At 33.4% G+C, this 22,800-nt stretch overlaps 1 long non-coding RNA gene across 6 annotated transcripts in view; it reads left to right on the top strand.

Annotated features, from left to right (window-relative positions):
* Positions 1-673: 673 nt before the first annotated feature.
* Positions 674-22,800, top strand: part of LOC144240231 (uncharacterized) — a 217,160-nt gene continuing 195,033 nt past the window's right edge. For 5 of the 6 annotated variants that reach the window (XR_013337658.1, XR_013337657.1, XR_013337654.1 and 2 more), the window contains exons 1-2: positions 674-740; positions 7,226-7,337. This is a non-coding gene — a long non-coding RNA (uncharacterized LOC144240231). The remainder of the gene's footprint in view (positions 741-7,225; positions 7,338-22,800) is intronic. The other variant, XR_013337652.1, reaches the window with a different exon arrangement.

The raw sequence follows: 22,800 nt of genomic DNA, 5'->3' as shown, positions 1-22,800 counted from the left end.
AGATCTAGATTTCAGCTTAGTTCCTGAGTTGGAGCCCTGTGTGGAGCCTGCTTGAGATTCTTTCTCTCTCCCTTTCTCTGCACCTCCCCAGTTGTCTTTTTTTCCCTCTCGAGGAAAATAAATAAAACTTTAAAAGAAATGACAACTTAAAAGTAAAGCCAGCTTTCCTGCTTTTAGTCATATTTAGATGCTGATTTTTGTGTATAGTAATTACATTGTTGAGTGTCTTGCGTTTTTATTGTCTTCCTTTAAAGAACTGTGTTTTGTTTTGACTGGTAGTTGAGTTACAATTTAGGCTTATTGATAAATTTTAGTTAAAGTAGGTCTAGAGTGGCCTTTGGTATAATACAGTTTTTGTATTAAGAATTGACACTTTTTTGAGTTCTTGACTGAAAGCCTCATCTGTTTACTGGGTTCTCTCTACTGCCACTGATTATAATTCAAATATCTTTGTGCCCTGTGTTAGTTCTGGGAATTGTTTACCTTATAGGTTCCCTGTAATTTTTTGCTCAATCTCATGGTATTTCACCAGCAAAGACAAAGGGTCTCATGCAAAATTTTGTAGCCCATTCACTACATAGCTCTCTCTCTCCTTTATAGAATTTTGCCCCACAAATTCTACCTGCCTCATCTCCCTGAATTGTTAGCTGTGGCTCCTTAGCTCTGCAGGAATCCTGGCCTCTGCCTGAGTTCTCTCCCACTCTACAATGGTCTCAGGAGCGCTACCAGGCAGAAAGCAGGTACAGCCATTGGGGGTTACTGTTTCTTCCATCTCTCAGAGATCTTTTCATCTGTTGTACAATGTCTGCAAACAGTTGTTTCCTGTGTTTTGCCCAGTTTTTGAGTTGATAAAACAAAAGGCAAGTCTGGTACCTGTTATCCTGTCATGTCAGAAGTGGAAATGTACTATATCAATACCTCAGCTACTAAAGCCTTGTCATAAAAAAAATCCTCACAAGTTGATACTTGTACTTTTATTTCCAGCCTTAACTTCTTCTTTTTGCCCTTTCTGGTGATGGCAGTGAAATAATCAAGGAGCGATATAAATTTGAATGTGGTAACTAAATTTTCTTGGAATTATGTGGTTATTAAAATTGTTTTGTGTTCACTTATTTACAAATTACTGTATTCATAGTGTACATGATAATTGGGTAATTCAAATGTCCATCAAGGCTGCCTTAATAGCATCTTAATAATTTACTGCTAATAAACTCACATACCCATTAATCTCTTGGACACATGGGCAGCATAATATAAAACTTTCAGCAGTAGCTTAGTAATTTAACCTTCTGATAAAACCTGATAATTTTCTCTGGGTAAAAACATGGGCTTGAAAATAAATGGGCATTACTCTAAGTTAAAATCTTCTTTATTATTTTGGGGAAACTATGATAGATGTATGTAAGCAAACAAAAATAGCCTTTTTGTTGTTGTTGTTGAATGAATGATGATGTACATGAATGCATACTCAGCATCTTTCCTGGGAATACTTACAGATGATGGAAGAATAAAACATTCTTTTTCTACTGAGGTTGCTGAACCAAATCTATACTAGCTACATTTCCCCAACATGTAAAGCATCTGTCTGCAGCTGGGTAGAATGAGACCAGTTTGCAAAGAGAAACAGTAAAAACAAGAGATAGTCTATAATATTCTGAATCACATTAGTTTTTTCATTTGTTTGTTTTTTGGGTTTTTTCCCAGCTATACTAACTAACAAATTTCCTTTTTACTTCAATCGGATTGGTTTAAGTGCCTATCTTTTTAGCAAAAGAATTCTGGTGATTTCATTATTCAAATAAAAATGCAAAAATTGTGTATGTTTTCTGTCTGTGGCCACAAAGTTGTTTTATCCAAATCAATATCAGTATTTCAACAATAGGAGTGCTTATCCTTTTACCTTGGCATAACTCCATTTATTTCCAATCATTCGATTGCTCTGTACTATCTCGGCACATAGATGCAATATGTGTGTCGTATCAAATTTTATCTTCAAATATATTCTTCCATCTTCTTATATTCCTCTTATATCTCTTTGTCTGATTTCTTTTGTAAGGTATTTTCCACATGTGATCTAAGCCAAAAGGCCAAGGAGGAATGTAAGATATTTCCCTTCCATGGTGTTTTGCACAGTTTGCTCATCAAATAGCATTTGATGGTCTCTGAGAAAGGCTATTCTCCTTCACTTGAGCTTCATGTATGTTTGGTATTAAAGGTTGTTTTACATTGTTCCATTTTGTCTCCATGCCTTACTGTTTACTGGACTCACAAGCATATCTGGACTGATTTTAATTAAATAGCAGATTAGTATATTTTTATAGGAAGATATAAAGAAACACTTTTCTTTTCCTGTGATAAGTAGACTACTCATATAATCCAGATCATACTGACTACAAATGTATATGCATCTATTCCTTTTCGGATCCATATATAGAAAATTTGTAAAGATCTGCATCTACTCCAAATGACTATAATAATAATTTTCATCAACATCAGAATAGTCAAAATAATATTTTAGAGTACAAAATATGTGTCATGCACTGTGCTGGGTTAGTCACATGCAAAATCTCAAGTCCTATGACAAGTCAGTCAATATAACCTCATTTTATAGAAGAAACAAAGGAGTCTCAAACAATTTACATAATTCAGATTATAAAGTAGTGATTTGGATTAAAATAACCTTAAAACCTATGTATTCTATTAAGTAGGTATATGGTCTTAAATAAGTTATTCAACCTTTGTGAATAAACTTCAATTTTCTATAAGATGGGAATTAAAAATAGTACTTATCTCTTAATATGGCTGTGATGATTAGATGAGCTTGTGTAATTACCATATTTATCATAGTAGTAAATACATAAAAAATTAATAGTAAATTTTTTGTTATATTACTATTTCCAAATATAAAGCCTAGTCCATTTAATCTTGGTAACTCTGAAACAAGTATTTCTTTGTACCATAGCACATATACTGAGCTATGTTCCAAATTATGACTGTCTGAAGATTGTGGGTGGTCATTTTTAATCTACATTAAGAACTCTCTCCTTTTGACTGGATCTGAGTCATACGGCATGGTAAACAACTTTTCTATGTCTTTTCAATGACATTTGTTCTATAAAAATGTCCTAACCCTCTTTGGTGGGCTGCCTATAACTCTGCATGTACTTGCTGCATATGAAAAAAATATGCAAGCTTGAGAGAAGTTGTCTTGACTGCTTATGAGCTTCTAGTTTTTGAATTTGAAACTTTTAGATTTCAGAAATGCCTTCTATTTTAGATCATTATTATTTTCAGTTTTATTTATTTATTTTTCTTTTATGTTTGCCTTAGTTGTGATTTCAGGTCAGATCCTCCTGTATTAAAAGTCCACATTAAGAAAGTAGGGTAAAACCAACAGGGAAAGATATGTTCAGATATATATATACAGATATATACATATATATATATACAGATATATACATATATATCTGTATATATATATACAGATATACAGATACTGGAATACNCCGGACCTTAGGCTTATGTATGCAGTTACCAAATCATAATTTGAACTTGTCATACCCTTCTCCCAACACTATCTACCTTGTACTGTGTTGTCTTTCCCACCATGCTCCTTCTCCATCTTATTCCTTGTGTGTAATGACAGTCACAATCCAAATCGTCACTTAAACAAGTAGTGAAGTGATTCTACACTGTGCTTCCCATGCTTTTCCCTGTATTATTTCTCTACAGCCTACTACAATCTGTTATTCCTTTTCTGTCTCGTTGCTTCTTTATTTCTGGCCTGGATCATTTCAACTGCCTTCAAACTCTGTATCTTTTATTATTGTTGTTCTCATCCTGCCTCTATTCCATTCTTCATAAAGAACATGATTTGTCATTTATAATCCTTCAGTAGTTTCTAATTGTTTACATAATAAAAATCAAAATATTAAGTATCATTTCCAGACTCTTGATGATCTGTGCCCTTTCTCACTCGAGTCATCACAATCCCCATTGGTTTCAATACTGAAATTCTAAGTCATCTTTTCTGTCATCTTTTTGTCACATCCTGTAGCTTTGTATGTGCTGAGCCATCTGCCTAGAATACATTTTTCTTCCGGATCCCCAGAAAATCCTTATTCTTTAAGGTGCCTTTCTAGTGGGTTCTCTTTCTGAACTGGAGATGATTGTAATCCCTAGTGATTGTATCACTAGGCAGGTTGAAGAATTCCAATCAATTTTGAATGGAAGCTAAAGCATTTGCACATGATGATGTTCTAGTTATCTATTTCTACCTAATGAACCACATCAAAACTTAGTGGCTTAAAACAACAGCAGTTTATTTTGATTAATTTTCTTCAATTTGGGTAGGGTTCAGAGCAGTTTGTCTCTGTTTTTTTTGGTTCCTTTTCACATGACCCCCCATAGGCTATTTGGGCTTCCTCACTGCATGGTGGCAGGATTCTTAGAACAAGAGACCAAGAGAAGCAGGAACAAGCCATATCCACCTCTTATGGTCTAGCCTCAAAAGTCATAAGCTCCACATCTGTCATGGTCTGCCCAGATTCAAGGAGAGGAAACATAGACCTAACCTCCGACAGAAGGAGTTGGAAGTCACCTTCTAAGAAGGCTATGCAGGATGAGACATTGTTGTAGCCAGATTGAAGAGATTTTAGAGGAATTTATAAATACAGATTAACAGTTTCCATATATATTATGTTTTTCAGAAATAAAAAAACACATATGAGACTACTTTTTAAATATTATAAACTATCCACACAGTTCTAGTTTTAGAAAAAGGGACTTTTTTTTAGGGTCATGCATTGTTACCATACATTTCTTGGCTTTTTGTCATTTCAGTTTTGGTGGTTGCATTAATGGTTATGTAGAGTGGAAACAGAACAGGTTTAATATTAACCTGATAAAATTATAATGACTTGTAGGAATTTCCCAAATTTGTTATTAAAAGGTTTTATTGTGAATTACAAATTATTTATTTCCCAAAGATAAGTCATAGTAGAACATGTTAAAAGGAATGGATATCCTTACATGTGAATGCAATATTTTCTTTTCTTTCTTTCCACTCATTTTTTATTCTTCCTATTCTCCCTTCTTCCTTTCCTCCCTTTCTTCCTCTCTTTGTCATTTACCTTCTTTCTCTTCCCCTTCCCCCTATTCTTTCTTCCTTCCTTCTTTCCTCACTTCTGTAATTTTCATTTTATTCAGTAAAAAACGGTAAACCAGCAGCAACACCCTGAAACAAGTTCCAGGCTCTGAGCTGTCAGCACAGAGACAATGCGGGGCTCGAACTCATGAACTGCGAGATTCTGATCTGAGCTGAAGTCAGACACTTAACCAACTGAGCCACTCAGGCACCCTGATAACTAATGTTTAAAAATATTTTTATGACTATTAGCACCACATATGTAATGATTCTTATTTCTATGAGAGGTGGACATAGGTGAATAGACAATAAGAAATTAAATTATCCTGCAGGAATTAGTTTTGCAGATACTGTAAAATTAATGTGTTTTTTCCACTGAGGGATCTTCTAGTAATCATAGTGATTAGTGCTTACTGATGTATCTCTACTTTTGCCATGAGTTTATAAGTACTACCTATCTTAGTGCTGGTAAGAGCAGTAGTTTCTTAGTCTTATAAGTTGTTATGGAATCAGTTTATTTCACATCCAATAAATATTTTTTGTGCATCTAATATATGTTAGACTTTGGGATGTTTGCTGCCTAAAAGACTACTTGCTGTTAATTATGTTGAACTAACCTTGGTGATAATTATAGTCGTTGCCGCAGTTTTTTGTTTGTTTTATTTTTGTTCTTGTGTTTTAGTTTCAGGAATTTACTAAAATGGAATTGGAGTAGGTTTATCTCTCTTTAACCTCTCTTCTGAGATCTCATCTTGTACGTTGTGTTTTCTTCAATCCATTCCATTCTATTCAATGCATAATGGAGTTAGGTGGACAGAAGGAAAAGCACAGACTTGAATCCCAGTTCGTGTTCCATCTCTGCCTTAACACCTTGTAGTAAAGATGAAAGGACAGCCTTTATTTCCCTGCCTTCCTATTCCCATGGTGGAGAGACTTTAGCTAGAACAACACATGGGGCTTAGCTTTCTACCAGTCTCAACTCTTCTTAAACCAAGAAGAGTGACCTAGATTATTGGTGATTCTGGAAGAAATAGGTATGAATAGCTCCGTTCTCCTAGGCCTCATACTCCAAGCCAGAATGCAGAGAGGGCATATTCTGTCCTGCAACCTGCATTGTGATTGCCCTCAAATGTAGTCTTTTAAAATTGTACATTATTAGTGCATAAGATCTGATGTTCTAAAGCAAAACCTTATGCTTAGTAATCATGTGTTAAGCCATAATCTGATTCATAAGTAAACATTTATTTCGTGGATATTATTTACCAAGTCTTATATTATATAAGGAGGATATAAAGTAAAAGATGGTATGTGTATAATCTAGTTATACTCTACTAAGAGATATAAAAAGTAGATAATCCAGCCATCTAGCTCTGAAGGAGGGCTTAGGAAGGAGGCCACAAACAGACTCTTAGTGTATCTGTATGCATTCTAAATTTTGCCGTATTCTCAATCTTTAAATTATATCACTTTACTTTTGGCTTATATTTGCTTACAGAACTTAATCAAGGCCTTATATTACATAGTGTATTTATGATGTTATTTGGCTAATAGAATACCACATAAAAACCATGCCACCTTATTCTTCATCATATATCTTGACATGAAGTAGCTTCCAGAATACTTACCTCTTTGTAAGTATAACTTTCCAAAGACTTAGGGACATCTGATGAGTATTCATTAACTTGCTTGTCTGCTTATATATGTCTTCTCTGATCCATATCCCTTTCCTCTTTGAACTGACCATGCTTTTTGGACCAGCATATTAGTACTAAGAACACAATTGTGTGCATAGCCTTTTGTTTAATTATTAGTGACTTAACAATGACATTATATAATCTATATAATATAATATATAATATACTAAAATTAATTTATGAATTTAACCTTCCTCTACTAATGAATTGAAAGGCATTGGATCCAGTGTATTTTTGGTGTATGTGTGTGTACATGTTGAATATGTCTAACTTTAGCATTTTCAGAAGTATCCATATTAACTGTCATTGTGGTAATTGTTAGCTTGAGTAATCATACAGAATTAACTTCAGATATCTGGGTTTTCTCTTTGTTTTCCTTCTGAAGAACTAGAAAATTTCCTTTGAGTGCCAGGTGTTGAGTCGCTTCAAGACTAGTTCTGGGATGTCCATTATTTTGTTCAGAGGTTGCAGCAGGACAAGAGTCTACAATCACTAAGGTGTGTCTCATTCACTTCAAATGTATATGGCACTTGACTCTTCTCATCTGATTTTACACTGAGAGAAAATCTTTGTGCTTTACAATAATTCTTCACTTCTGGTCTTCATTATTTTATTTTAGAGGCCAAAGGGATTTTGTTTGTATTGTTGTACTGTTTCAGTGGTATCCCTTTTAAAAATTATTTTACCCATTTTCAGAGCAACTATTCATTTCAGGAAATTAACTATTTTAAATCATGGTTTCAGTTTTTATTACCATAAATTTCTAGATTTTCACATATAGATTTAAGCTTTTTTTTTTCAAAAAAGCTGGCAATGATATTTTACTTTCCTCCTATCTACAACTTTATAACTCTTTAACTTTTATTACATAAAATGGTTACTATAAAATGTTGAGAAGTCAGCTTTGTTCTAAAATGAGGGGAGTGTTCTTAAATCAATTGTGTATGTAGTAGGACTGAAGTATGTTTAAATAGCCATAGAGAATTATAACTATATCAAAAAGAATGGAGTTTTAGTTTGTAACACATCCTAAATGCTCAATAAACAATAATCTGAGGCAGTTAAGTGCAGTGGTTAACTGACTTGGAATCAGGCAGATTAGTATTTAAATCTTAGCTTTGACATTAACTGCATATTGGATGAGCCATTTAACCCCTGTGTAATTGAGGTCCAACTGTTCTAAAATGAAAATAAAATCTTAAGAGGTAATTATCTAACTTATTTTTAGCCTGTTACAGATTAAGTCTTTCAAACCCAGTTGGCCTTTGTGGCAGACAGACTCTATAGACCCTCTTCTGAAATTCATGTTCATGTATAGTTCCATCCCCTTGAATGTGGATGGGACCTGTGACTTTTTTCCCAACTCATTGAATATTTCAAACTTGATGATATGTCACTGCCAGGATTTTGTTATGGTATATTAAACTTCATCTTGCCTGGAAACTTCTTATTCTCCCACTGGATTTGAAGAAGCAATTGTCATGTTGTGAAATGTTTGTGGAAATATCATGTGGCAGGAATTAGGGGTGGTCTCTGGTACCCAAAGTGATCTCTGGCTGATAGCAATGAAGAGGCTGGGACCCTCAGTGATATAGCTGCAAGGAAGTGAATTCTGCCAACACTTTCTTCCTAGTCGAGCCTCTAGAAGAGAACATAGTTCAACTTTTGTTATAGCCTTGTGACCCCTTGAGCTAAGGACTCACTAAGCCATGCCTGAAATCTTGACCCACAGAAATTGTGACATATAGTCAATAACTATATGTTGTTCTAAGCTGCTAAATTTATGCTAACTTATTATACAGCCTAGGAACTAATATAGCTTTTTCATTATTTAGGCTTATTTCTCATTTTATTTATAGAAAATTTTCTTGAATCACAGTTTAAAACTATTACTTCTCTTACATTGTTTTTTAAAACTATTACTTCTCTTACATTGTTTTTTTTTTTCTTCTTTAATATCTCCAATTATGCATACATTGGATCTTCTTTGGTTAGGCTTTATTTCAGCCATTTTCTCTTTGATCGTTTTTACTTATTTCCCCATTTTATATTTATATCTCTCTTGATTGTTTTATCATTTTTATTCTATGCTATGCTCTTTAGTAAGTTTGTTTTCAACTCTATTGTTTTTTTACTATCTTAGAATTCAATCTTTGTTTCTGTCACCTTTTCTCTTTTTTCCCAAGTTCAGTTATCTCTTATTTTATTATCTTTTTTCATTCTATTTATTTGTAGCATTAGTTCTTAAAGTTTTGATTTGATATGTTTTAACGTATTCTCAAATGTTTATTTGATGATATGTGACTCAATTTGCAGGGTTTTATTTCTTCTTCATCACTTTTTCTGTTCTTTTTTCTTTTCTTTTCTTTCTTTTATTTTACAGAAAGGGGTTTTATTAGCTGAATTATTTGGATTATCATTTTCTATACAGCTAGTAATTCAAAATGTATGTTGACTCCAATTTAATTAAACATAATTATAGTTTAATTTAGTACTATAAAATTTAAAAAGGACTTGAATTTTAAAATTATAATGGAATTACTTAGGTATAATTTGATTCCTTATTGCTCTGGAAGAAACTTATTTCTCACTGCTGGGACAATGTGATTTCTTTGGTGGGGAATAAAGATAACTGACTAAATTTTCATGTATTGTGTCTATCAATGACTTGCTCTGATGCATATCTTTGTGTAAAATAATGAAATCCCTTGGCAAAATTTAATGAATGTCAAGGAAACCAGGGGACATAAAACTAATACTAACATCTAGAATATTCATTGGCATAGGAAATTACATTTATTGACCATTACTTTAATGTAGAAAAACAGATAGAGACAAAGGGGTTCACTGGAAACTTTCTTTGTCAAGCATATATTATTTGCCTAATTTAAATGTTAATATTCTTTACTTTCTATTTCCAATGAATCTGATTCTAATATTCATGTTTGTCCTCAAGTAAAAATATTTTTCATTAACAAAGAAACATCTATCTTAAAGCTAGAAGAATGAAAGTCAACATTTAATACAAACTAGAGAGTAACAGACCATAATTTCAATGGTGAGCTGACATAATATCCTAGGGTATGTGTGTGATATATTTGTGTACATGTATCCTCACAATCTTGGTATTTCCTAAGATTACTTCTAATGAAAGACTTATTACTAAAATTGCTTTTATCTTATTGACACACATTAGCATTGAAGTAACTTACAGAGTTTTAAAGATTTTATTGTTTTTCTATTTGAACTTTAATTAACTTTTATAGAGATAGAATATGACATTTGTAACTATAATTGTATTTGAAAATTGTGTTCGGTTCATTTACTATTAACACATTTATCATGCCCTCTGAATAGCATGAACTGAATTCTTAGTTATTTATAGTGTTTTAATCATTCTTAGTGTAAGGGAGAATGTGGTAAAAGAAAAAATTCCACTGTTTCATCCTTTGACAAGTTTTATTTCTAGAATGCTTTTTAACAATTTTTTTTAATGTTTATTTATTTTTGAGAGAGAGAGAGAGAGCATGAGTGGGGGAGGGGGAAAGAGAGAGGGAGACACAGAATCTGAAGCAGGCTCCAGGCTTGAGCTATCAGCACAGAGCCCAATGTGGGGCTCAAATTCACGAACCCCAAGATCATGACCTAAACTGAAGTAGATCCTTAACTGACTGAGCAACCCAGGTGCCCCTCATTTCTAGAATTTTTCATAACTGGGGTGCCTGGGTGGCTCAGTCCGTTTAGTGTCCTGTGACTCATTTTAGAGCATAGTTGTAAAGTTTTCAATCTCCCTTTTCTTTGAAGATTTTCCTTTTGTGTCCCCTCTTATTCTTTCAACTTCATCTTCTATGCATTGTAGTTGGTTTGGGCAAGATTTCTGAAATATTGAAGGATTTTAGTGTTTTTCTAAATTGCTTACAGAATTAGAAGCCAATATGTATATATATATTTTTTTCAGAATTAATAGTTAGATTTAATTGAGACTATTTTCTATCTCTGAAAATTTAATGGTTTTGCTTTACTTTCTGTATAATTGCCCATCTTTTTTGTATTTTTCTCTTCACCACTGTTTAGAATGCTGTAGGACATAATTTCTAATGGTGAAATGTTTTAGCAATTTGTTTGCTTCTTTCCTGAACTTTTATTTCCTGGAAGAACTTAATTTTTTTTTCTTTTCATTTTGCTGTAAGCAAATTTATCTTTACAACTAGTCAGTTTTCATGGAATATCTATTTTATTTCCTAGAATGGACATGAGGGAATACGCATCTAAGAAATTTTTCAAAGGAACAAGAAAAAAGGAGGGAAAGGAATGCTGTAGTAATTTATCAGTTAGCTACTATACAGAAAAAAATATATGTAACTATTTTTGTTGAAGCTCATATGACCATTATGGAACTTCACTGAACTACAACAAGCTACTTCAAATAATGCATATAAACAGCATGCAGCAATACTTGAGCTTGTAATTTTTAATTTCTATACTTGGGCATCTATATCTTAGCAAAGTCTCAGCTCACTAGCACACTGAGCTATGTAGTGGATATAATCTGAATCAAAGCACAATTGCAAAAATGTCACACATGATGAAAAAGAGAAAATCACTACAAAGGAGAATTCACCACGGTAACTCTTTGCAGTTCCCAACCCAGAGGCCTAGTAGCCTCATCAAAGATACAAGAGATGGAAAAGGCCCATTAGGTCATCAAACCTATCCCCTCACCAAAGAAAGAAAATGAATTCAGGCAACCCCATCTGCTGGCTTCAAACCAAATTCAGGATAGAAAGACCCTGCTGCTGCTCTTGATACATTATTTCATGACACTGGATGTCATTTATACAAAAAACTGAAATGAATGGTCTGCCCCCAGCATCCTAGAATCACAGAATAGACTTTGAGAGCTGGAAGGTACCTGAGCCCAGCCTCCTCATTTTATAGAAGAGTACTCTGAGGGCCTAAGAGGTTAAATGACTAGCTCAAATCCACAAAGCCAGTCACAGCTGGACTAGTATTAAAACCAAAGTTTCCAGAGATATCTAAACTGCCGTTTCTAGCAAATAATTCTCTTTTTGGGAAAAAAAAACTTGATAAAAATTAATTCTATACGTTATACTTCATGCATTTTGATTTAATTCATTTCTTACACTTACCTGACCTCATTTAAAAAATTCTGACTCTGAAGTGGTCAAATCTAGGTTTTCACTGTCAGAACACCAATTCCAGTAGTTGATGTGGACTCCAGGAAGAGACTTTCAGTTGTGCATCAGTTTCCTCTTCTGTTAGTCTTCAGGCAATCTAGAGAGATAGCCTCACTGGTTGACTATTTATGTAATGGCAATGAGAGTACATAGATTTAAAACTTTATCTATACACTATTTCCTCATCCCTCACTAAAACCATTAGGATGATGTGTGTGTGTGTGTGTGTGTGTGTGTGTGTGTGTGATAGATTTTAGTGGGTTACCAGTGGAGAAATGGGAAAGAGAGATGGCTTGGGAAAAGATCTGGCATTTACAAGGGTTTCTGTGTCAGGCTTGTTTTAGGATGGAGCACATCAGATGCCTGCAGTGCTCAGACAGAAAAGATGTGTGAATTCAGCTAAGCTAGAGGCCATCAAACTCAGAACCCCAGAAAGCAGCTGCTTTTTATCCCTAGAGAGGATTTGTGGTACAGTAAGCCTAGTATCCCTAGATCTTATCATTTTTCAAAAGGAAGTGTTTCTAATTTTTTTGTGAGAAGTTTCCTGATTTTTGGAACACTGTTCAGGTTAAATACAGCAATTTTTCAGGCACAGATATGGTCAACAGATGCCACATTGTCATAAGCATTTCTATAGTAGGTTGTGTATTCTGAGAGCCATGAATATGAAAATGTTAAATATTTTCATAAAAGCTAAGAGAACTTGGGCTCTGGGTTTATTAAGTAATTAGTTAATTAAAAGCTGGCTCATGACAATTATTTACACCAATTTATGTAGCATAGCATATCTCATCCCAGTTCTCAAAATAGAAGTGATTTTTTCATAATTTAATTATTTATTTTTTTCTAGATTTTTGTTAATGCATGACTGCATTAATGTTTTCAAGCTAGAGCTAGAGGTTTTAGTTAATAGCTTTGGATTCAGGGTAAAATTTAAGTTAATTTGAACAACACTATATTATTCAGTTGATAAGAAACCTGTATTTTCAGTAGTTTAGAATTCATTAATCTCTTAGTAAGGAGGAACACATCTGGAGTTTTTGGGTTTATTAGTCCAGTACTAGAACTTTAGTGTACAGATGATCACCTGGAGAGCTTTTAAAAACAGATTGTTGGACTTCACCCTTTAAGTTTCTGATTCAGTAGGGCCTAGGTGGGACTTGATAATTTGCATATCTAAAGAAGTTACTAGATAGTGCTGATACTTCTGTGTAGGGAATAACACTTAGAAAACCACAGTATTAGAGAAATGGCAAATTTCAAGCTGTAAAAATTTTAGTTAATCAGACTGTTGTTGCATTGTTGACAAGCTACAGAATGGATGCATGATGGGATATTGGCTCAGAAGATACCTTTGTCAGTGTCTGTGCTCAACTAATTGATTAAGATAAACTATTTTTTAATAATCTTAATAGCTAAACTCTCTGTAATGCTTCCTTTGTTACAGATTGTGCCCTAAATTCCTGAATTACTTATTTAATCTTCATAAAAATGCTATTTTTATCACCCCCATTTTACAGATAAGGAAACTGACATAGAGAGAAGTAAATTAACTTGCCCTAGTTATATAAGCTGGTACATAATGGTGTTAGGATTTAGCTCAGGTCATATGGTTTTTAAACCCATGCCCTTAGCCACTGCATATACTACCTTTCAAGATAAGAACTCTTCTCTGTCATTCAACTCAGTTTGTCTTGGTTCATTTCATGAGCCCAACTCCACATCAGCTTAGGAAGCTCAAATATTATGAGTTAATATTTTTAGGTATACCTATGTTAGACAGTCTATTGTTTAGCACATTTACTCAAAGTTGTTATATAAGTATAATAGTAGATGATAAGAGCCAGTTGAATAAAGTGAATATCATCAGTCCCTATTTCTTCACTGAGTGGCATTTTGGTGACTGGAAAATGAATATAGTTTATGTTACAATCATCACAACCACAGAATAGTTTACTTTTACTAAAAGCAATTTTGGAAAATAGGGTTCATCATCACATCAACACTACCTGGTAATAGTCATTAAATGCCAGTTTATAATACTGCTGGCTTTTCTCTTAACAGAAGTTTTTAGAGACTATATATCTATTTGTCTGTGTACACATGCACATGTATATATGGTCTTGTGTTTGTTTGAATATGCCTTTACTTTTTTCTTTCTCAAATTTTTTCCTTTTTAATTTTTCCATAAATGTTACTGGAACACTATGTTTTTCAAGAATTACACAAAAAATACTGCCCGAGTCTATTAGTCTATTTTTCTGTCACATGATTGTTTTAGTGTTGTTTGAAGCACTATTTTGGAGCCAGACATAATCACATTCTACAGTTCCTCACCTTATTAACTGACAGAGCACTGTTCCTATTAGACAATTGATCCTGGGCAGATGAAGCCATTAAAAACAGTACTAATTAGTTGAAGATGGGAGACAGTAATGCAGGCTGCCTCACTTCCTTTTATGCTTAGGGAAGTTGATGTTCCAGACAAATAATAATTGATATGTAGTCTGCCTTAATTGTGGTTGTTAACAGCCGGTATTATAATGACAGGCTGACAATTTCTGTCTGGCCTATTGTATGTTTATTTCAGAATCCAAGAACCACTGGGTAATCTTTTTGGTTAACCTGAACCTCATAGAATGTATTTTATAATGTCTCTGAAATCAAAACTCAATAGCTAAACCCAGCTTATGCATTATTTGGTAGATATCTCCAGGCATCAGATGTTTATCCTAGGTGAGTATGTTGTCCAAAACTATATGGATTTATAGAATGGCATGTTTGGATGAGAAATAACTGGAATGTAGAAAAATAACATTCTCTCTTCCTCTCCTCTACTTCTTTTTCTCTCCCTCTCTCTTATTTCCAAGTAACAACTTTAGGTATAGACACTAACTTGGCTCCATCAGTTGTAGTACAATGCTGTATGAAGCCATGTAATAGTAAAGTAGTACAAGTATTTGATTCCTTTCACTGATGATCATAGCAAATATATCATATCTATTTATAAACTGAAAATTGTCTTGAATTTAGGATACATTCAGTAAACATCTGATAAAATCTCAATATCCCTGTCAGCTTTAACATTGTATTTTCCCTATCAATATCTAGGTCTTCTACTAACTAATGAAATATTAATTCAATTGTCTCAAAAGTAGACATGAACAATTGTTCCTCAGTGTGAAGTTATTAATAGAAGCATATCAAGGCTAAATAGCAGTTTTCTTCTCCCAAAGAATTTTTTTTTTCCAAAAAGAGCTCCTTTATTCCTTCCATAATAGACATGCATAGAAAATGATGGTATTTGTATTTCACAGTGGTGTCAAAGAAGAGAATGCCCAAAACAAGGGTGACTTACCTGGGAGTTCTGGCCCTGTTTGAGACCACAATTGCGAAGGGCATTAACATTTTGGCATCTTAGTGCCTCTGCAGCCTTTCCTGCTGTGGCATACTGGAGGGGAAGCTTGGAGGTAGAATGTGTTGTTAGAATAAGTGGAGTTGTTGGGATCACAAAAGTAATCTCCCCTGCTTCACCAAAACAAACAAATGCACTTCTTCAAGCCTATGTAAAACTAAAAAAATCGGCATCATATTAAAAAGCTTCTGCATAGCAAAGGAAACAATCAACAGAGGGAAAGAACCTATGAATTGGGGGGAGATATTTGCAAACCATGTATCTGGTACAGGGTCAATCTTCTACATAAATATTAACATAGTTTTATATATATATAATTTTACAAGTCGATAACAAAACATTAATAACTCAATTTTTAAAAAATGAAGTAAGTACTTGAATAGACATTTCTCCACAGAAGATATGTAAATGGCTAATAAATACGAAAAGTGTTCATCATTACTAATCACGAGACAAGTGAAAGTCAATGAAATATCACCTCATATTCATCATGATAGGTATTATCAACAAAACAAAACAAAATATCAAAAGACAAGACAAGGAGATGGAGAAATTGGAACACTTACCCACATCTGGTGGGAATGCAGATTTCCTTGGTTTTTACTTAACAGGCTATTACTATTTCAGTATTCCATGAAGGATACCATGTTATATTTAGTAGTTAAGTCTCCTAGGCTCCTCTTGGCTGTGACATTTTTTTCAGACTTCACTTGTTTTTTTATGACCTTGACAGTTTTGAATAGTGCTGGTCAGGTATTTTGTAGACTGTCCCTTAATTAAGATTTATATAATATTTTTCTCATGATCAGACTGGGGTTATGGATTTGAGGGAGGAAGATCACAGAGACAAAATGTCATTTTCATTACATCATATCAAAAGTACTACTATTCTTCAATCTGGTTCCACCATGTGATGGATTTTCCCCCCCACATCAACCACTTTTCTGACACTAGTTGGGTGTCTTACAATTCAATTCTGATTCTATCTACCTAGAGATGCTATCTCACTTCAGATGCCAGTCACAAGTCCATGTTGTTACCTGTGTTTCTGACCCAATGGCTATAAATCATAAGACCCCAGAACTCCTTCCTTGTTTTTGATAAATTTGCTAGAGCAGCTCACGGAACACAGGAAACCAGTTTACTCACTAGATTACTGGCTTATTACAAAGGATATTAAAGGATATGAATCAACAGCCAGATGCAGAGATACATAGAGCAAGGTTCTAAACAAACAAGCTTCTGTCCTGTGGTGTTTGGGGTGAGCACAATGGCATACGGAACCATTGTAGCTCATCACTCCGCAAATCCAGTTCTTCTGAGTTTTTTTATAGCAGCTTCATTATATAGACATGATAGATTAAATTATTGGCTCTTGGTGATTGAACTCAATCTCCAGCCCCTCTTTCCTCATCAGATGTCTAGGAGTAGGTCTGAAAGTTCTACCCTCTAATCATGTGGTTGGCTTTACTGGCAACCAGTCCCTATTCTTGAGTATGATTCAAAGGTTACTTCATTAACATAACAAAAGACACCTTTATGTCTCTTATCACTTATGAAATTCTAAGGGTTTTAGGAACTCTGTGCCAGAATCAGAAATGAAGACCAAATATATATTTTATTATAAATCAGATTTATTGTTAGGTTTCTATATTGTTAGGTTTCTCTGCTGTAAAATTATTTTCCCCCCAATACTCTGAAAAGCAGTCATTAAGCAAGGACCACACTTAAGGAATGGAGAGATATGCAACATTTCCTTGAAAGATAGGTATCTACATAAAATACTTGAAATTTGTTTCTTTGTCCCAATTTATTTATTTATTCAAGTATTCTTTTATTTCAGTATGGACTCATGAATATTTATTTTGTACTTTGGGTTATAATCCAATACTACTTTCTTCTTGCTCAAATTATTCTAGCTTTGGCCATCAGTATTTTCACTTAACTTCGTTTGTCCCTTTAATGTATTCAGGCATTCTTGCTTTTTATTATTTTTTTATCCATTTTCTTAATTTCTGGAACTACAAGATGCTCAGGTTCATCTTGTATATTCCCTGCCTAAGTTTTAGAATCAGCCATTTCTCCACATAGCCTTGGAAAATGGCATTTTTAGGAGAATGGCATTTTTAGAAGAATGGCATTAGAAACCAAGATCCAGGGATCAGATGTGCTCTTTGCGACTGAAATATTATTTCTTTTAGATCATCTCAGCTGACAGAACAAAAAAATGTATATGTGTACACTAACCTGTTCATATGCAAGTACCTTTAAATATTTCTATATGTAAACACCTATATTAAGGTAAACATGAGTTCATACTGATGTCTCTAACTATAATTTAGTAAATGGTGCAGTTTCTACATTCACCCAATATTAAACCTTTCCCAAGAGTTAATGAACTCAAAGTACAGAGCTGACCTCAGTTTTCAGCTCATGTATCACAGTTTGCAATTATTTTAGTTGCTTAGCTCTTATATACCCTCCTTTTCAGAAAGCCATTCGACTTTCCTTAAGAAAATACTAAATTTTGTCACCCTGAATTTCCAAGCTACCTAAGTTAGCCACCATCCTATGGTTCTGCCATAGGGATGTTCCTGCCTTTATATACAAACTTTTTGAGATACCATTCTGAGCCAACCATGGGTAGTATCATCATAGAATCCTCTGAGAACTGGAAATTACTTTAGAAATTATTTATTCTCTATCCTTTATCTTATGCATTTATTCTCTTTATGTTATCCATTACTAGTCACCTATATACTACTGAAATAGCTTGAATTTATTTTAATAAGCTTTACTGTGTTAAAAAGGTACTGAAGATTTGTTTTAATCAAGAATGATGAAATACACAGACACAGAAATTATTATCATTAAAGAAGCTTATACTCACAGGTCCCTAGAAACACAAGGCAGGGGTCACCAAACAGGGCCATAAGGGAAAGGTCAAACACAGTCAGGAGTCAGAAGGCCTAGAGGGGAGAAATGATCCAGAGCCTTTATTGGATTTTTCTCAAGAAGGAATGGACAGGGGAAGGTAGGTGTGCTAGGTAACTTTAGGATTGAATAGTTTGAATAATTTCAAATGGTGGTCTCTGGGCTATAGCAATGGTCTCTAGTTGCCTTGTAATTGACCCTACGGTATTTAGGGCAAGGGGATATACAGGTGGTACATGTAACAGTTTGATAACGGAGATAATGGGAGAGTAGGCTCTGGATTGATTGGTTTGTGTATCAAAGGTGTGCTGGCAAGGAATTTATTTTCTATCTCCTGGAAGAATCTAGTACTGAGAAGGGCCATCCCTTCAGGATCAAGACTTCTAATGCCAGAGACTCAAGAATATAGAAAATAGGAAAAAAAAAAAAAACAATACAATTCCCAAGGCAGCCCATATTGAGTACATTTCTTTAGTGAATTGTGCTCTTTTGTGTCATAATATGTATTGCATTTTGTTAATAATCATGCCATCTTATATCTATAAAATGGGAGAATTTCTTAAAAATTTTAAAGTTAAAATTAGTGAAATAAATGCCTTCATCAGTCATTTTTATCAAATAATAAATTGAATATATTTTCATTTTTATGATTCAAGAGTTACTACAAAATTAAAACTAAGATATTTTTAGTCTTTGCGAAGTATTTTTTTTTAAGTATAGAATGATAGCAGAGTAAATGGTATCCAAGAGAAACTGTATAGACTCAAAAGTTCACAACAAGTTGCCAAAGACAAAAATAAATCTGCCAAAGGCCAAAAGACCAACATCTTCTGATCCAAAGACTCTGGAGATAATTGGAGTGTGTTATGATGAAAGTTCAATCCAGGCCTTTTTACTGGAAATTAATGAAAGCAAGAAATTTAGAAAAAATATCCCAGCATTCAGATAACACATAGGATGTATAAATTATATTATTAAGACCCAAAGGACCCTACTTATAAGAATAAAAAGATGTAATAAAGAAAAAGGAAGGTGGTTGTTGGGGCAGAGAAAAGGTTAATGTCACTGTTTGGGGTCAATACTCACCTATAACACTAAAAACTAATTAGAAAAAAAGTTCAATTTATCTTTTTTTGTTCATAATTAATATAAAATTTACTGATATAAATACTAGACGGAAAATAGGGGTGCAAAGAGCCATAATCTTAGTCATTTTCCTTCTTCGGCCCTCTCTGTGACCCCAGTAACAAATGGCCTGAATCTGTGGAAACAGTAGGAGGCTGCTACATGTTCTCTTTGAATTAGTTTCTGCAGTCTTCCTCTGGCCTGTTGGTATTTGGAAAGTGAGGTATATACTCAAAGAAGTTCAAACTAGAAATAATGAGGTTTGTGTCCTAATGTTAGCCTCTTCATTTATGCAGCCTTCAACAAGTCTCTCAAGTGCCCTGAATCTCCTTATGATGGAGAATGAACTTAATCAATAAACATGTGTTAAGCACTATTTGCTAAGCATTGCATTATATTCAGGTGTTAGGACATTGTGGTCCCCTTAAGCTGTCCAATCCAATATGGTAGTTAGATATAGAAACAAATGATTAAACTGCCCTGACAATTATTATTGTACTGATAAGTATTATTATAAATGTTCTAGACAGAGAAAATATAATCTATGGAAGTACAGAGAAATTTAGTGATTAAAAATTTGACATGCTTATAAAATTTCAAATAGTTCGTGAAACCTGTTATACCAGGAGTATAGTAGATGATGCTCACTCTAAATCATTTGAACTTATTTAATGACTATAGTCAATCAGTAGTCATTAAATAATTTGATAAGAGTTGTGTTTGGAAATTTGGTGATGTTGAAGAGATGGAATCTGTAATGGGAGGATGGAATTGTGAAGACTGGTTGTTAGGAGAACAACCAGACCAAGGGCACGTGAATTAGAAAGAGAGAAAATATCTTTGACAAATGTTACAAATACTTAAGGAAGGTTTTTAAAGATTCTGTGAGAAAATAGGGACTTTTAACCCATAAACTACTTCATTAGGTTTTATTACAAGGTCCTCACATAAAACCTTCTTACTATATAGTATCAAATATGGAGATAAAACTGGCTTATTAGAATTTCTAATGATCCTGCCACATCTTTTCTCTGCTACCACATCCCTAATTCAGCTCATTAAAACCAAAATTTTTGTAAATCAAAATATTGTGGTGGGTTTTTTCCATTTTGAGGTTTTTTTTTTTTTTTTTTGGCTTTGGTTTGTTTTGTTTTTGTTTTTTTTTGGTATGTTAATGTCAATTGCCTTCAATAGAGTCAATTTGCCAAAGTTGGTTTGATTGCCTGATCTTGGGACAAGTGCCCATCTATGGATGGCTAGATGTGTGTGTAAGGGGTTGTCAAGCTCCTGTGATTGGTACATCCAGTAGAATCACATGGTATATATGACAAATATTTTCCCCAAGGATGTGTCTCTGTTTTCTCAAACTGAATTATGACATCAATCTCACTTTTGGTATAGTGTCAACTCTTGACAGCCAGAGACAGAATTAGTCACTCTCTTCTCTCTGTTCAAAGTGCTTTGGCATTAACTTATTGGATATTTCTTTCTTTTAATTCATTTATTTACCAAGTAGTTATCGAGTACTATCTATGTATCAGGCATTGTAGTAGGCACTAGATACATAATAGTGAATCAAATACAGAGTCCTTGCCCTATTCCAGCTTATAGTTTTAACTCTTGCTCATTTGTCCTTCCTTTGAAGCAGAGACAGACCTTTCTATTCCAATGTCTAACAGTGACTGATATAGTTTACATGCTAAATACATATATTTTTATCCAATAAATAAAGATATAAATGAAATTATATAAGTAAAACAAGTCTGCAGATCATTTTAACTGACTGAACATATTTTAAATAATTACATTAGAAGGAAAATGAATTAGATTTTTTTCCCATTCACCTTTCTTGAATTCAGATTTGCCTTTGGCAGTTGGTAATTTATTATTAAAGAACACACAAAGGTTCATGTAAGCTCAATTTTTGCAAGATTAATCTTTTAATCTTTGTTTGAATTTTCCCTGCAGATTTATTCAAAATACTCATATCTAGTGGGGATTTTTTGATGGTAGTGCCTATATATTATAGTTTTTTTTTTTAATCAACACAAAAAATAAAACAGGATTATTAGCAATGGTGTGTTAATTAGTTAAATCTAACATTTTTAATGATGCTGGTAATTTTTTTGAGAAATATAATAATAGATACTATTAAACTATGTGAAAGAGAATATTAGTAGAAATTTTGTAGAAAGTAGATAGGGTTTCTATATATTATGGCAGAAAAAGTTAATAAGGGAATATAGCAAAAAGTTGAGAGAAATATGAAGTTCATACAAGCATTTAGAAGAAATTAAAGAAACAAAATAAACTTCATTCAAAATGTGCAGTGCTAAAATGATTATTTCACACATTTTTTTACTTAAAAGAGAATACAAACTCCAAAGCAAAACAGTAAAGAATTAATTATCTTAGATCCTTCTTTCTCAAACAAATCTTCAGGTCAGATCATTGTTTGGTGTCTCTCATTAAACGTGTGTGTGTGTGTGTGTGTGTGTGTGTGTGTGTGTGTAGCCAACCTGGAACATAGTTTCTTTTTTTCAAGAGTAGCTTTTGGTCAGGATCTGTTTTATTTTGGAAGGCCTTTCTGTTTCTGATTAGTTATTCATGATTCTATCATGAGAGCCCTTCCACCCCAAAGAAATTGCACAAATAATCTTATAATAAAATAAAATAATGAACAAGTGTTTTGAGCCAAAAATAATTAACTACCTGATCCTGCGGGGGAAATGCTACATTCTTAGCTTTTGTTGAGAGGAAAACATAAATTATTCACTAAAGAATTAAAAACCCTTTCATTGTTGGCAGCCTCTAATTTATTTCCTTTTGATTAGTCTTGGATATTCAGTTGAGGTTGGAGAATTTCTGAGCACTTATTTATAATACTAGGAGTGATTTTGTAAGAGTTAGGATGTAACAAAATATAATATAGAGTTTAATGAATAAATAAAAAAGAAAACCTTTAGTTTTGTTTTAAACTAAAAAAGCAAGTGAAGAAAAAGCATTTGAACTCTGGAACAAACAATTATTTTGTTTCCCTTATTGTAAGTAGAAATTTAACACTTAAAAATATTTATTTGATTGTTTTCTGTATTTAGAATAAATAAATAAGGTCCTTTGTAGGTGTTTTTGTGAATGATTTACAGATGTCTGTACTAAAAATTTTAAATGTCTGGTGCCCAGTAAAACATTCAGTCATTCATCAGACTTTTATTGCATCCTTGTTAGGTATCAAACACTGTGTTCAGGGCTAAGGGATAAAATTTAGAAAAGAAATTGCGTGTGTTG

The sequence above is a fragment of the Crocuta crocuta genome, unplaced genomic scaffold (assembly GCF_008692635.1).
Source record: "Crocuta crocuta isolate KB4526 unplaced genomic scaffold, BGI_CrCroc_1.0 scaffold81, whole genome shotgun sequence".
Taxonomy (NCBI): domain Eukaryota; kingdom Metazoa; phylum Chordata; class Mammalia; order Carnivora; family Hyaenidae; genus Crocuta; species Crocuta crocuta.
The sequence above is the reverse complement of the archived record's forward strand: the minus strand, read 5'-3'. Positions and strand labels throughout refer to the sequence as shown.